Source organism: Danio rerio, chromosome 16 (genome assembly GCF_052040795.2).
Source record: "Danio rerio strain M-AB ecotype USA chromosome 16, GRCz13ab, whole genome shotgun sequence".
NCBI classification, from domain to species: domain Eukaryota; kingdom Metazoa; phylum Chordata; class Actinopteri; order Cypriniformes; family Danionidae; genus Danio; species Danio rerio.
Genome location: NC_141036.1, coordinates 3,667,817 through 3,683,272, shown reverse-complemented (window position 1 = coordinate 3,683,272; position 15,456 = coordinate 3,667,817). Strand labels below are relative to the sequence as shown.

The following is a 15,456-nucleotide window of genomic DNA, read 5'->3' as shown; positions in this document are numbered from 1 at the left end:
GGAGAACCTGGGGGAAACCGATGCAAGGACGGGGAGAACATGTAAACTCCACAAAGAAATATTAACTGGCCAGGTAAAGACTTGAACCAGTAACATTCTAGCTGTGATGCAACAGTGCTAACTACTGGGCTGCTATGCCGCCCTATCAAGGAAAAGGGGAGGAGTAGGGGTGGAAGGAGGAATTCTTCAAGACGATGACGGCTAAGGTAAGACTTTAATTATTCATGCTGCGTTCACACCAGACGCAGCACGCGCGTCAAGCGCGAGTGATTTACATGTTAAGTCAATGCAAATGCAAAACGCTTAATGAGCATTTCACGCGAATCTCTCAATTTCGAAAATCTGAACTTCAGCGTACATTCGCGCCGTTAACCAATCAGAAGCTTGCTCTTGTGGGGGCGTGATTGTGACGTAGAACCTGTTGTCGGTGAAGGCTGGAGGATTTCCCTCGGAACACCGAAAACAGGTTCTACGTCACAATCACGCAGAACAACAGTTCATCAAACTCGGCTTGGCTCAGTCAGAAGCACCGCTGAAAGCCTCCGTCATACAGGTTCAGTTTCTGGAGGAGTTTATGAGCTTAAAGAGCTGGATGCACCTCTGAAAGGATGTAGTGGACTCAGACACGACCCTAAATGTATCGACGTTGTTTATCATCCTTCATAAAGCACATAAACTGTTATTTTCTTCATAAAATCCATGTTAGCCATTTAGCTATGAAGCTAGAGTCTTCGGGCAGACAGAAGCCTTGCCCATCACGCGAATCTGCATCTGTTCTGAGGTGAATTTGACACGTGAAAGAAACTGGGCTTGACACGCGAATGAAGCGAGTAAACTCAAATGTTCACGCGGCTATTTATGCGCGAATAGCGCGATTTATCTGCGCGTTCCGCGTCTGGTGTGAACACAGCATTAGAGTGTGTTAGAAATCGTCTGATTTATTTTGTTCTGGTAATTTACGTTTTGTCAGTTTAGTGACTAATTCGTACGAATTTGTACGAGTTGAGATGTAAAAAATTGACAATTTTAAAAAGGAGGCGTGGCACCCAACCCTACCCCTAACCCCAACCGTACTTGGGTGATGAGCAAATCTTATGATTTCATACGAATTAGCCTCTAAATCCAAAAGTTATGAATTGCCGTGAGATTGCATTGGCTGTCATAAATATTTAGTGTTACTTAATCAACAAATTTCATGTTATAGTTAAACACTGTTAAGTGATTCACTAGGAAATTCTGTGCTCGCTGCCTGTAATACTAACTTACATTATGCTCACTGTCCTCGGCTGTTCTTAATTGATTCTGTAAAATGTCCAAGAAAACAGCAAAAATGACATTTCTTAATGAGGAAATACAAAAATCTTACCTGAGAGGTTCTGTGGGAGCTCGACTGCCCAGCGAGTGTACCGTTGTGATCGATGACTCTCGCTTGTTTATTAATGCCTGTGACAGCGATGACGTCATTTTGACAGTGGAGTGTCGCTTTTTGATTCGTACTCGCAATCAGGTCATCAGTGTCCGCGGTGAAACTATATTTTGTGTTTGTAAAGTACACCCATCGTAAATTTATACAAACAGACAAAGAATAATTATAATCTGTTCTAATTGCAGATTTTGAAATTGTACCCTCATAAATAATTACAGATGCGTGAACTTTATTTACGCGCAAAATGTTTATCACTTGGATTTTATTCAATAGGTGTATAAACGTAATATGACACGAGTAGCAGTGTGATATGGCTGTATATCATCACTCGTGGGACACTAAGGCATTTGGCCTGCAGCCTCAAGCAAACTCACGCCATCCACCAGTGCCGATATACAGCCATATCGTACTACTGCTCGAGTGATATCGCTCATATACACACACACGCACACACATTTTGAGGATATTTTGGTCTACTTCACATTGTCTGGGAATAAGTGATTGATTTGATAATTTAACGCTGTGTCCCAATTCACATACTATACATCCTAAATAGTATAACATTTAAAAATGAGTGTGCCCCAAACTGTAGTATGATGAAAAGATTATGCCAAAGGTTTCCGGATTTCTAGTAGAAATTCGAAAGGTAGAACTGTCTGTACTCTAACCACTAACATTGCGCGCAATTCATTGCGAGTTGGACAAGAGTTTGATTAGAACAACAAACTCAGGTTAAAGGTGTAAACAAACTACTCTTTTAGGGTGTGTGTAGTGTGTGAGTGTTACCCTTTCAAAAGAAATGTAGTGTAGGTTGATATTTTATCTAATGAAATGGCATTTACACATTTTGAAGTGTGATTGAAAGAGTCATGGTGTCAAAATTGTTTTTAAAGGCCATATTAGAGGGGGTTATTAAAGTCAAATTGCTTTTCTCACCTAAAATGGCTTCAGGATTCAGGTGTAATCCACAACTACCTTGTATATTACCGTCATAATTTTTTTTTTTTCCAGACTTTCTTTCCAGAGAAAATAAATGGCTGGTCTTCTAGGTTTCTTGGGCATCAAAAGACACACTGTAGGCATTCAGCAACCTTGGAAAGAGACATGAACAGTTCTCTCTATCTTCATACGCATGGTGCATTTATTTTCAGAGCAAGATAAAGTTAAAAGCAAAGGTGAAATGGCATCTGATTGACGTTTTGAGTGAATAAGTAAAATCTGCAATTTATATAAGCACTAAGAATAGAAAGGAAAATAGATCTGGTCAGGATGTTGAGTGTTTGTTTAAAGCTTAAGTGAAGTAACAGAGGGAACAGTGAGCTAAACGGAAGAAGAAGACGTGAGTGTTCAGAAAGGTGTGGCAATATGAGCAAGATAAGTAAGGTATGGAGGAGCAAGATTTGTCAGGTCTGTTGGTCCTGGAACATAAATTTTGTTGGAAAATGTAATCCACCTATTCCCTACCTCTAAACCCAACCATATCTGTAGAATATTTCCAGAATCAGAGCGGAATAACAGTTGGAAAACAATCTTGTAGAAGTGCATAAACCTAACTATAAGGCTGTGTCCGAAACCGCATACTTCCATACTATACAGTACACTAAAATCAGTATGCGAGCTGAGTAGTATGTCCGAATTCATAGAATTTGAAAAACAGTATGTGAGAAGTACCCGGATGACCTACTACTTCCAGTGAGATTCTGAAGTGAGCATCCCATGCACGGTGCGCCATCCCATGATGCCCCGCCGGAGAATTCATAAATGGGAGTGAAGCGACGCAAGTGACGCAGGTAGGTCATGTGACCATGACAAAATGGCGGATGAAGTACGTCTGATTTACATTCATACTTCTTACATTCATACTGTATAGAACGTACTTTTCCAACGGCCAAGTGGTACATTTAAATTCAAATGCAGTACCTACTGAGTAGTAGGCGATTTCGGATGCACCTTAAGACTAAACCTAAGATAAACTGTAAAAAAAATCTCTTAATTCTTATTGGCTGTTTGGATTGGAATGTTGTTCCAGGATCATCATAGATGTTAATCCAAGAACATGTCCAATTTTGTGAATTCAGGTTAGGGAGATTGCAAAGGTTAGAATGTATTTCAAACTCTTTGTGGAGTTTGCATGTTCTCCCTGCGTTCGCGTGGTTTTCCTCCGGGTGCTCAGGTTTCCCCCACAGTCCAAAGACATGCAGTACAGGTGAATTGGGTAGGCTAAATTGTCTGTAGTGTAAGACTGTGTGTGTGAGAATGAGTGAGTGTGGATGTTTCCCAGAGATTGAGCTGAAAGGGCATCCGCTGTGTAAAAACATGCTGGATAAGTGGGCGGTTCATTCCGCTGTGGCGACCCCGGATTAATAAAGGGACTAAGCCAACAAGAAAATGGATAAGTGAATGACTTAAAATATAATAAATAAAATATATATTTTGTTAGGAAAAGTTACCTTTAAAAGTAATATATTACTTTAATCAATTATAATCTAGTTATATTACTTAATATATTACATTTTAATATCTTACTCTCAACTTTGACAAGAAAAAATGATAATAACGTTATTATTTAACGTAATAATGTTAGTTCCATTGAAAAAGTAACACATTTAGTTACTCTTTTTAAGTGACTCAAGATTTTATTACATTAAAAACATGACTTTCCCTAACACCTAGAGTATCAACAAAATTACCATATATGCACTGTAAAAAAAATGCTGGGTTCCACACAATCAATTTGTGTTGGCACAGCATGAATGAATTAAGTTAGCTTATTAGTTTTTACAAATTTAAGTGGATTGAAAATAAAATAATTAAGTTGTCCCCCCAAAAACGAATTGTGTTGTCTCAGCTAATTTTAAATAAGTTGTCGGAACAAAACAAAATTTTGCAGTATAGTGTTAAAATGGTTTATTTCGCAGATTATTATCATCAGGATGAGCATGTGAATGAGTAAACATCATGAGACATTCATTCATTTATTTTCTTTTCGGCTTAGTCCCTTTATTAATCTGGGATCGCCACAGCGGAATGAACCACCAACTTATCAAGCATATGTTTTATGCAGCGGATGCCCTTCCAGCTGCAACCCATCACTGGGAAATACGCTACGGACAATTTAGCCTACCCAACTCACCCAATTCACGTATACCACATGTCTTTGGACTTGTAGGGGGAAACCGGAGCACCTGGAGGAATCCCACACGTATATGGGGAGAACTTGCAAAGTCCACACAGAAATGACCCAGCCGAGGCTCGAACCAGCAACCTTCTTGCTGTGAGGCGATCGTGATAATCACTGCGCCACCATGACGCTCGTCATGAGAGACAGTTAACGGTAATTAAACTTGGGAAATGTCCGTTTGGTAATAGTGGGACAGCTGACCCTCAGTATCTCCTCCTCCTTTTCTCTTCCTGTAGGAATGGTTTGCAGCTGAATCTGCAGCTCATAAGAGAGGTGGTTGACTGGGCCGCGGTGACGGTTAGAGCTGTCGCATATGGGCAAGTTTTGCCATCGCACAGCGAGTGCTGCAGGCAGAATACTAATGTGCTCATCAATAACCTCAAACAGCTGCTCAGAAAGAAACACTCGTGTGACTGAATGCCATGATGGAGCGCTTCCTGAGAACGAGAATAAGGGCTCAACCGTTAAATTTAGCATTCATTCGTTGCCAGTACTTTTAGATTAGTTGAAACCACCTGTAGTGTATATCTCTGTCAGACTGCTCATTTTGAAATCTCTAGTAGTGGGTTTAGGTCTAAAATACTAGGATTAGTTCACCCAAATATGAAAGTTGGGTCAGTAATTACTAACCAACTTGTCATTCCAACTCCTTAAAGCAGGGGTCTCAAACTGCCGTTGTCATAAGAAATCGGGTCCCCCCTGACAATTGGGTCCACCTAGGATCCTATTGCTCCACTGGAGTTGTAATAGTTTGTAGCACCTGAATAAAATACATATATATACACTCTAAATAATGCTGGGTTGTTTTGTTTTATCCCAAATGCTTGGTTTAGATTGCTGGGTAATAAATTTGGGTTGATTTAACCCAATTTGGGTTGAAAACAGGTCTTGACAGCACGCACGTCATGTCAACATGCAGGCACGTCAGCGTGAGAAACCGCCATTTTATTTGTGCCGTCTTTAGAGGCAAGCAAGTGAAATTCTGTCTAAGATGTAAATTATTTAGTGTGTATTTAACACTTTTTATAAGAAATAACACACTTAATTTACTGTATAAGGTATATTTACACACTTTTTTAAAAACCTAATGACTAAGCGTCACGGCTGACCTGTCCTCGCCTCACGGCCGAATTTTTGCTCTGCCTCACAGCCGACTATGATAGCCTCACAGCCGAACTGTTGCTCCGCCTCACGGCCGACCTGTCTTCAGCCACCTTTCCACTGCACATGACATTTGGACACGACTGTCAGAATACGCCCCCTTGTGGCCCGTTTGTGGCAGTCGCCTTGTGGCCCGTTTGTGGCAGTCGCACCGTATTTTCAGTGTTGCATTAAAGCGAAGTAAAGTGAAAAGGCTAAACGTCGTGTTTCCTGCCCTCATGCGTAACGCACCTGTCAACCAGTCAGTCAGCACGTCAACTTAAAAGTTTTAACAAATGATGCACAGCACTACTACGGTTACAGAAAAGTTTGCGCTGTTATAATTCACTTACCCTTTAATTTTTTCTTTGGCGCGATTATAACCGGCTATTAAAAAAATTAAATGTTTTGAATGGGAGGCTGTAATGTAGCCGTGGCGGGATGAATTTTGGCGTGGCGCCCCGTCATGAAAGAATGAATGTAGCGGAAACCATGCTATTGGTTGGGTTTAGGAAAGGAGGAGGGTGGGTCAGTTGACAGCGGCCTTTGGTGGATTTACGTGAGAACCAAGGTTATAAAAGATTTGGATTTTTTATTAGTTTTAGTTTATATTTAGCTTTGATTTTAATTTACTAACTAATTTAACTTAAATTACCTTACATTCAGTATTAATTAGTTTTTAAAAGCAGATATACTAGTTAGTTTCTATATTTTGAAATTGTTTCATTTTAGTTTAGCTTTAATTAATTTCATTATTAGTTTAAATTTTTTTTCTAAATAAGGATATTTTTAGGTGCAAGATAAGGAATCATCAGAATAAATATTGTATAATAAAAACTCAACCATACATTTTTTAAAAACATTAGAAACTCAAATACAACAGCCCACAAGATAGCTGCCTTAAGCCAAATAAGTGTACAAGGATGCTACTGAGGTTAGACACACAGCAGTGATGGGAAGACCTTTAATGGGAACCCGACCTTTTGTGACAATCCTCCCATGTTAGAACTCAACATGCCAAAAATATGTAGTCAGGAATCATAATTTCAGTCAGTTAAAACATCCCCATGATCTGATTTATTTTTTACAATTAAGTTTGGCAACCAAACTGAAGCATGATTCACTTATTTAAACTTCATTACGACTTCCTGTTACTAAAGTGTTTTTCGTCAGATCATCTGATTTAAGCCCTTTGTTTACCCACGCTGCAGTTGTTCAAATTTGGTTCAGTCACAGCAGGCTGTCATGTACTGTACTGTTTGTGTTCGGTTTACTAAATTAAACATGCAAAGTATTATTAATAAACCGCTTCTCAAATCTGATCTCAGTCTACAGTTCTAATAACTGAATAACAGTATATATTGGTTTATTTCGAGTCAGACAGGGGTATTAGGCATGTTAAAAAGTAGTTTGTGGATAAGAATGCTTACTGGAGATTTCAATTCAAATGATTCATTTAGATTTGGTGAATTAGTTCAACTGGTTCACTCAGAAGATCCGGTTAAAAAGTTCGCAATTGTGATCACTAATATAGAAATAAAACCCATTATTGGGCACAATTGTGTTAAATTTGTACTTATAAGTCTCTGTATTTGATGCTGTCACCGTGCTGTTGTCATGTCCACTCGTTGTTTTTGTCGCAGGAGCAACAACGAGGACTGGCTGAAGAAGAACCGACTCCATATGGCCAATGGCATCTGGATTACAGAGGTGCCGTACAGGTCAAACACCTGGCAGCGCGGAGTGAATAGATTTGCTTCTAAAAGGCTTACTGTAAAATTATGTATTAAATACATTTTTGAAGACGAAAACAAAGGGTTAGCTAGTTTCAGTAAGTTTTGTATGTACACAATTGTCACGATAACCAGCGATCGTACTCCATAGATCACTGGTTCCCACGCAATAAGCATTGACTACACTTCTGCCTTTTCTTGGACTACATATTCAGACATGCACTTCGCCCAGACACCCTTGCTCACTCATCTAGACTGATTACACTCACAACACCTGAGAACTATCAGAGACTAATGGCAGCCACACAGTCACCCTTTCACTTTGCAGGGTCTTGTTTATCTTAGATGACATTACAACGCGGTTTCCCTGTCTTGTTTCCCGTGTTTTGACCCAGCCTTGTTTATCCTTGTTCTCCTGTTCAGCCACCTGCCTTACGACCTATAGCCTGTTTAATGACTACAATTCTAGACTGCCTGTATAAACCCGTTTGCACCTGTATTGCCCGACTACGATTAAACCTGCATATTGGATCTTACCCCAGTTGTGTGTTTCATCTCCCCCGGACGTTACAACAATACAGTTTCGGTTCTAGTTTGTTTGTTTTTTTAACTCGTTTTTATTTTTATTTCAGTTAACGAAAATTATTTAAAAATTTAGTTTTTGTTTTTCCGTTGAATATAATAACCTTGGTGAGAACAGTAGGCGTGAATGACACTCGCAAGAAAAATTTGAGATCTCAAAAAGTGTACGAAAAATTTGCGAAAACAAAAACTGCAACAAAACATAGCTCCTGGGATGTGTTTGACGCTCTTCAGAAATGTATATAGGGGTACATTTTCAGAATGAGCCACATTGAAATGGGTACATCTTTTGGAGTTTTGCTCAATTTTAAAAAGTTTAGCATGAACACATTGCGTCACATACACACATACAGCTTCAGATGTGCTTTCTGAAGTCCTGCTATACTTGGCCTGGCTTTTTCCTTATCATCTAAATGCCTCTGATGCATTGCACTGCAGTCTGTGGTCATTGTACAGTGCTGCAGCCGTCCATGTATGGGGCTGTTTAATGTGTTTTGAAAGACTTTCGCTAGTTTACCTGCTATTTCAGCTTTTATCAGCCATGGCCATATGGTGCTCCTCAATGGACTTATTTGAACAGTCTGGCTTGTCGATAAAAGGGTTTCCTTTCCTTCAGATGTGTGACTTTTAACCTATAACTCAAGAGGTGTCTTTACCCTCATCTTTAGCCTTTTGTTGTTGTTCTGCAGTCCTTCAGCTTTAGTGCGGCTCCTTCTGATGGCTGCCTTGTTATGTTAGAAGGGTCTGTACACATCTGTGTCGCATTAGGGATTAAATTGAGAATTTGGTGGTGGACGAAGACTTAAACTGGTATGTAGGCATGTATAAATTAAAGGACCACTTGAAAATTTAGTTTATCAGAATTATTGGATTTATTTGGTATGAATTTGAACATGTTTATTTATTTATTTATTCCTTTTACTTCAACTTAGTTCCTTATTTATCAGAAATTGCCACAGTGGAATGAACCGTCAACTATTCTGGCAAATGTTTTATGCAGCGGATGCCCTTCCACCTAATATTGGGAAACAACCAAACACATTTACACCACTATTGCCAATGTTTAAACAATTCACCTATAGCACATGTCTTTGGACTGCGGAGAAAACCCACACCAACACAGGGAGAACATGCAAACTCCACACAGAAATGCCAACACTGCTAACCACTGAGCCACCGTGCAGCTTATTTATTTAATTATCCCTTCCTTCCAAATTTAAAATAGAATTATAGAGCATTTCATTCTTAAAATAAAAGAAATCCATATTTTGTTGTGTGAAAGTGAATATGGATATGTCTAAAAAGGAATATAAATACATATTTGTTGTTATTTCATGCCAAAAAAATACCTTTTATATACAAAATACATAAAACTTCATTTAAATTTGGTAGAAATGTCATCTGCAGTTTAGGATCATTTGTAAATTCAGAAAAATTTCCCATTTTTATGTGGTCTCCTAGTTTTATAAATAATAATAATGATAATAATAAAAATATTAATAATAATAATAATAATAATAATAATGACAATAATAATAATAATACTTATCATCATCATTATTATTATTATTATTATTATTATTATAAATAAACACGTACATAAATAAATGAAAAAAAGAAGCAAAAAATTGAATTAGATTATAAACCAATGTATTTATTTATATACAGTTGAAGTCTGAATTTTTAGACCCCTTGTGTATTTTTTCCCCCAATTTCTGTTTAACGGAGAGAAGATTTTATTTTATTTTTTAACACATTTCTAAATATAATAGTTTAAACAACTCATCTCTAATATCCAGGGCTATTTCTGCGAGAATTTTGGTAAAATTCTGTGGATTTCTGCGGAATTATTTTGGGAGTATCAGAACTCAAACCTTGATATGTGAAATAAAAAGTAATACCTTTTAAACTTTTATTCAATGTTAAAATAGCAAATCTATTCACTTTATTCACTTGGTAAACAAAGCAAGTCTCTCATAGAATATCTCTACTAATAGACAGAAAATATTACGGTTCAAACTGCATTGTACATAAATCAGATGAACATTTTCACATTAGTGAATAATATTACTGTAATTAATTAAAAAACTAAATAAATTTAGATTTACACACATTTACTCAAGTAAATAAACAGAAATAATGATGGGCTTAAAATCTGCAGAAATCTTTGGAATTCTGCGGAAAATCTGCGGAATTCTGCACTTGCAGATTCCGTGTGGGCCTACTAATAATTGATTTGACTGAGGGAGAGGAGATATTTCTGAAGCAGGATTCCTCATGACGATACCTCGAGAAGTACATATTTTACTCTAGCAATGGCTAAAGTATACTATGTTAATTACGATAGTTACTAATGATACTACATTATGTAGTGTAATTCATTAACGAAGAGTTGTAAATATATATACAATTTAATGCTGAATTTACTTTACTATGAATTACTATATCCCTCGGGCTGCTGGGAATTGAAGCAATGGCCAGGAAACGGCTTATAGGAAAGGTCACTGAAGAGGCGGAAGCAACATCTCACTGGATTTGGCTACAAAGGGAGGTTCGGTGGAAAAGCCAAACTGTTGGAAAACAAAACATATCATAGAGTTGGGTGGTGGTCAGCAGGAGTAGGTCCAGGACGCTGGGTCTGCTGTCGAGCCCTCCCGAGGTGTTATGGGCTTAAATCGTTGAAACACCGAGGAAGGTGGGTGCCCATCTGATGACCGGCTGTAACCACCAACCCTTATAAAGAGTATATCCCTAACTCCCTAGCTGGTGCTGAAGGAAGAAAGAAAGGGGGGAAGTATGCCACCGGCCCACAGTTGGTGCAGGGCAGAGTACCTGTAAAGGCGGGCCAGTTGCAATGGTACCATCGTATTTTGCATATACTATAATATTTTAAATGTATACCACCTGGTTTTATTGGATTTTTAGTTTTTGCATGTTACATACTATAATTTATTTCTGTTTAGTACAGCATATTAACTGCAGCAAATAACTGAACTGATCTATTCTGCCTCATATGCTTTACTGAGTTTTATTGATCACTAAGATATGATTGACTTGGATTTAAGTTGCTTCATTTTAAAAATGAAGCTAACAAAATTAGCTTCGATGTAGCTAAACTACTTTGCCAAGTAGCTTTTAGCTTAGCTTGCTACAATTCCCAGGGGGTAGCTTTTAGTGTAGTTAAGCTACATTTTAAGTAGAGTAGCTAATAGCTTAGCTCACTACAGTTTTCTTGTAGCTTGCCTAACACTGGAGGTACACATTCACAACGAGCCGGAGTTGGTGATTGAACAGAAGCTGTTGGAATGTGAGGGTCATTATGGCCCATTTTTGACCCTGCCCATTGGTGTTTCTTTTTTGGCATCTCTCTCTCTCTCTCTCTCTCTCTCTCTCTCTCTTTCTCCTTTCTTTTCTCTTCACGTGAGAGTCCAGTTTGTGTCCGCAGACCACTGTGAAGAGACACAGGTGCAGCTGCTCCTGCCAGGTCCCGACGGTCGCTTTACCTGTGAATGAGCTCAGATAGAAAATAACCCCCGAGTGCTTGTCATTACCCGTTTATCTCCCCGCCAACTTCTCTTACTCTTTCCATTTGTCATTTACTTCTAAACACCTTCAGAACTGCCTATTGTTCATTGCCCGTGTCATCACCAATCCCAGTCGTTTCCACAAGGGTCAGTGTGATCTACAGACGTCTAATGTTAAACCTGCTTACAGCGTCTAATCATCGGCTGACCGTGGCTTTGGATGGATTCTTCTGTCCACACCGGCGTCAGGACATTGTGTCCTGTTCCTGTAGAGAGAGAGAGAGAGAGAGTGACCCTCTGCTGGAGGACCATCTGTGGCGCTCACACAGATGTTTCTTAGACTCATTATTCAAAGCCGCACAGCAGATGGAGGAAATTCATAAAACGGTATTTCAAATGAGGTTTCAGCTCATCGTGTCGCACTTCAAAATCTGTCACCTGAGAATTCCACACTTACTGATAATGTATTGAGCCATCCGAGCTTCTTACTGGTAAGTATTAGCTGTTAGTGTATATCAATATTTTGTGACATATATAGTCTCACTGGGATAACATGTCTCTGGCTGTATTGACTTCAATGGCAAGGGATAGTTTATAAATGGCCTTAAAGATGACCTATTATGCAAAAATTACTTTTATAATGGGTTTAAACACAGTTGTGTTGCAACAGTCTGTGAATATAACCAGCTTCTAATGGTAAACATTTATTAATTGTTTTATATTATAGTCACACTTGATGAAAGCAGTCTGCTGAAACACTTTGATTGACATTATCCCTTTGTACAGGTCATCAGAGTGGGAAAGCCCCGCCCACTAGTAATCATCTCTCCTTCATTAGCATAATGCATCTGCCACTATGCTGACACACAGGCATTTGTTAATTGCAACTTAAGCAGTATCTCAGGTAACACAGGTGATCAAGTAAACATATGGAAATGTGCTTCGGTAACTCTCAGGTTGCAGCATTCCCTGCTGAAAAATCCAGCTTAAACCAGCCTAGGCTGGTTGGCTGGTTTTAGTTGGTCAACCAGGCTGGTTTTAGAGGGGTTTTGGCCATTTCCAGGCTGGTTTCCAGCCTGGTCTTAGCTGGTCAGGCTAGAAAATGACCAGCCAAATCCAGCTAAAACCAGCTTGACCAACCTGGTTTAAGCTGGACATAGCTGGTTTTGGCTGGGCTCCCAGCCTGGCTAGGCTTGTCAAGCTGGTTTTAGCTGGTCATCTCCCAGCCTGACCAGCTAAGACCAGGCTGGAAATGGCTGGAAACCAGCCTGGAAATGGCCAAAACCCCTCTAAAACCAGCCTGGTCGACCAGCTAAAACCAGCCAACCAGCCTAGGCTGGTTTAAGCTGGATTTTTCAGCAGGGTTGTCCATTCATACTGTGCACACATTTTTGCTGTATTTTTCCCTGAAGCTGAGCAGAAGTGTGAAAGGAGAGCTGGGGTGTTGCCTGCCCTCCTCTTGTCCTCCTGAAAGCTCCAGCAGAACTGAACATCATATCGCTGCTATTTACAGCGTCTACTCAATAAGGCAATATCTGCAGATCGATTTTTACAGCTGCTCACCCTCAACCTCTTCTTCAAGCACACTGGATTTGATAACTCAAGTGCTATCGATTTCTCTATAAGCAAAAAATAAGTCTTTCTCAGGGAATGCATAGACAACAGTTGTGGGGACACCCTGCCAGAGTTCATGTCTTTCTTATCTTTCAAAGGTTTTATGTTATGGTTTATGTCTTTCATCTACTTTTGTTTTGTCACCAGAGATCAGGGTTATACAACTTTGGCAAGGACATGAGTTTCTTTTACCAATCAATCAATCAATCAATCAATCAATCAATCAATCAATCAATCAATCAATCAATCAATCAATCAATCAATCAATCAATCAATCAATCAATCAATCATTTAACAATTGTTATTCTTTATTATTTTACTTTTTTATTTTAGGTTGACCATAAATCTGATATATACGTGTAGTGATATATTATATTACTTTGCCTTACGCAATACACTATTTATATAAACACACACACACACACACACAACTCTTTGAAATGCTGGGTTATAAACCAAATTGGGTGAAATACAGACTAACCCAAACATTGGGTTCAATTTGGTCCTATTAATTTAATGAAAAACATAAACTCAGCAGTTGGGTTAGTCCCAATTACACCAGGAATTGGGATAAAATAACCCTGCATTTTTAGAGAGAGAGAGAGAGAGAGAGAGAGAGAGAGAGAGAGAGAGAGAGAGAGAGAGAGAGAGAGAGAGAGAGTGTGTGTGTGTGTGTGTGTGTGTGTGTGTATGTGTGTATGTATGTATGTATACATATATTAGCTGTTTTGGCCTCGCCCCCTACTGAATTAATACCCTGTTATTCTTTGTTATATTTTGATGTAAATAAACTTCTCTTTTTCTTGATTTGATCTTGTGTCTAAGTTTTCTAGCCATTCTATTTGAAGAGATGAGTTCTCGCTCTTATTTTTCCAGCCATTGCACATCCTCCACCACCAATCATTTATTTTCTGTTGCGGTCACATCCCTAGACCGACCGACCGACCGACCGACCGACCGACCTACCTACCTACCTATCTGTCTATCTATCTATCTAATCTCCCTTCAGCCACTTTATTAGGTACACCTGTCCAACAGCAACTCATTGCATTAAGACATGTTCAAGATGAACTGCTGCATCTCAAACCAAGCATCAGCATGGAGTATAAGCGTGATTTAAGTGACTTTGAACGTGGTATGGTTGTTGATGCCAGACGGGCTGGTCTGAGTATTTAGAAACTGGGATTTTCACGCACAACCATCTCTAGGGTTTACAGAAAATGGTTTGAAAAAAAGGTAAATATCCAGTGAGCGGCAGTTCTGTGTGCGCGAATGCCTTGTTGATGTCAGAGGAGAATGGCCAGACTGGTTCCAGCTGATAGAAAGGCAAGTAACTCAAATAACCACTCGTTAGAACCGAGGTCTGCAGAAGAGCATCTCTGAACACACAACACGTGTGTATATATAGCATTTTTCTTCAAACTTTGATATAGTTTTGGACATATAATTGACCATGTATGTATGTATTAAAAAGTTTGAAAAATCCATGGATCTATTAATTACTCGAGTAACTGTGACTAGCTTTGCACTGTTTAGCATATATATTTTTAAAACTGTACTTTTATTTGAGCACAAATTAAGCAAAATATTCTACTCAGCAACTTTTCAGTTAGAGCTCGTTATTAATATGCCTACAATCTTTGACCTGCATTTCTGTAGCCAAACGGGCCAATCAAAGCCCTGATATCTGAAGCGGAAAAGCGCAGCTGCAGCAGATTTGAAGAGCTAATCATCAAAATCACACCGAGCATGAGCTCAGACAGAGCGAACGTTTGGAGAAGTACACGGTAATAAAATCCCTATATTTGACACATATCGATACTGAAATATCAGGCACGGTTCCTAATTTTCCTCTTATCTACACACAGCTCTCTGCTCTCTGCTCTCCTTCAGCGAGTTCGACACGCCTCCTGTCACTCACTCACAATTACAGTCTGAATCAATGTCGGCGCGGGATTGCAGGTATTATTGCGCATAATTCTAATCATTTCTGCAAATGTTGCGAGCGCTTTATTGTAACTCGGCAGGATAGTCATGCAGTGGAGGAAAACGGCATGTGCCAACATTTGAAGTGATAGTTCACCCAAAACCATTTACTCAGCCTTTACTAGTCACAAACCCTTATAACATTTACTGTGATTTTGTGAAAGTGAATGTGTATTTTTACAATCAATATCTCAATATTAATGACGTATATCTAGCTATCTATCTATGCACATTCATAGTTTTGTGATTTAACAATTTAAGAGAGAGAGA

General features: G+C 39.0%; 2 protein-coding genes across 2 annotated transcripts in view; one reads left to right on the top strand and one right to left on the bottom strand.

Annotated features, from left to right (window-relative positions):
* Positions 1 to 9,692: 9,692 nt before the first annotated feature.
* LOC137487869 (uncharacterized) overlaps positions 9,693 to 15,456 on the bottom strand; it is a 240,859-nt gene continuing 235,095 nt past the window's right edge. The window contains exon 5 of the mRNA XM_087288307.1: positions 9,693 to 11,852. The gene's annotated coding sequence lies outside the window, so the exon portion shown is untranslated. The remainder of the gene's footprint in view (positions 11,853 to 15,456) is intronic.
* csf3r (colony stimulating factor 3 receptor) overlaps positions 14,946 to 15,456 on the top strand; it is a 320,054-nt gene continuing 319,543 nt past the window's right edge. The window contains exons 1-2 of the mRNA XM_087284875.1: positions 14,946 to 14,987; positions 15,069 to 15,162. The gene's annotated coding sequence lies outside the window, so the exon portion shown is untranslated. The remainder of the gene's footprint in view (positions 14,988 to 15,068; positions 15,163 to 15,456) is intronic.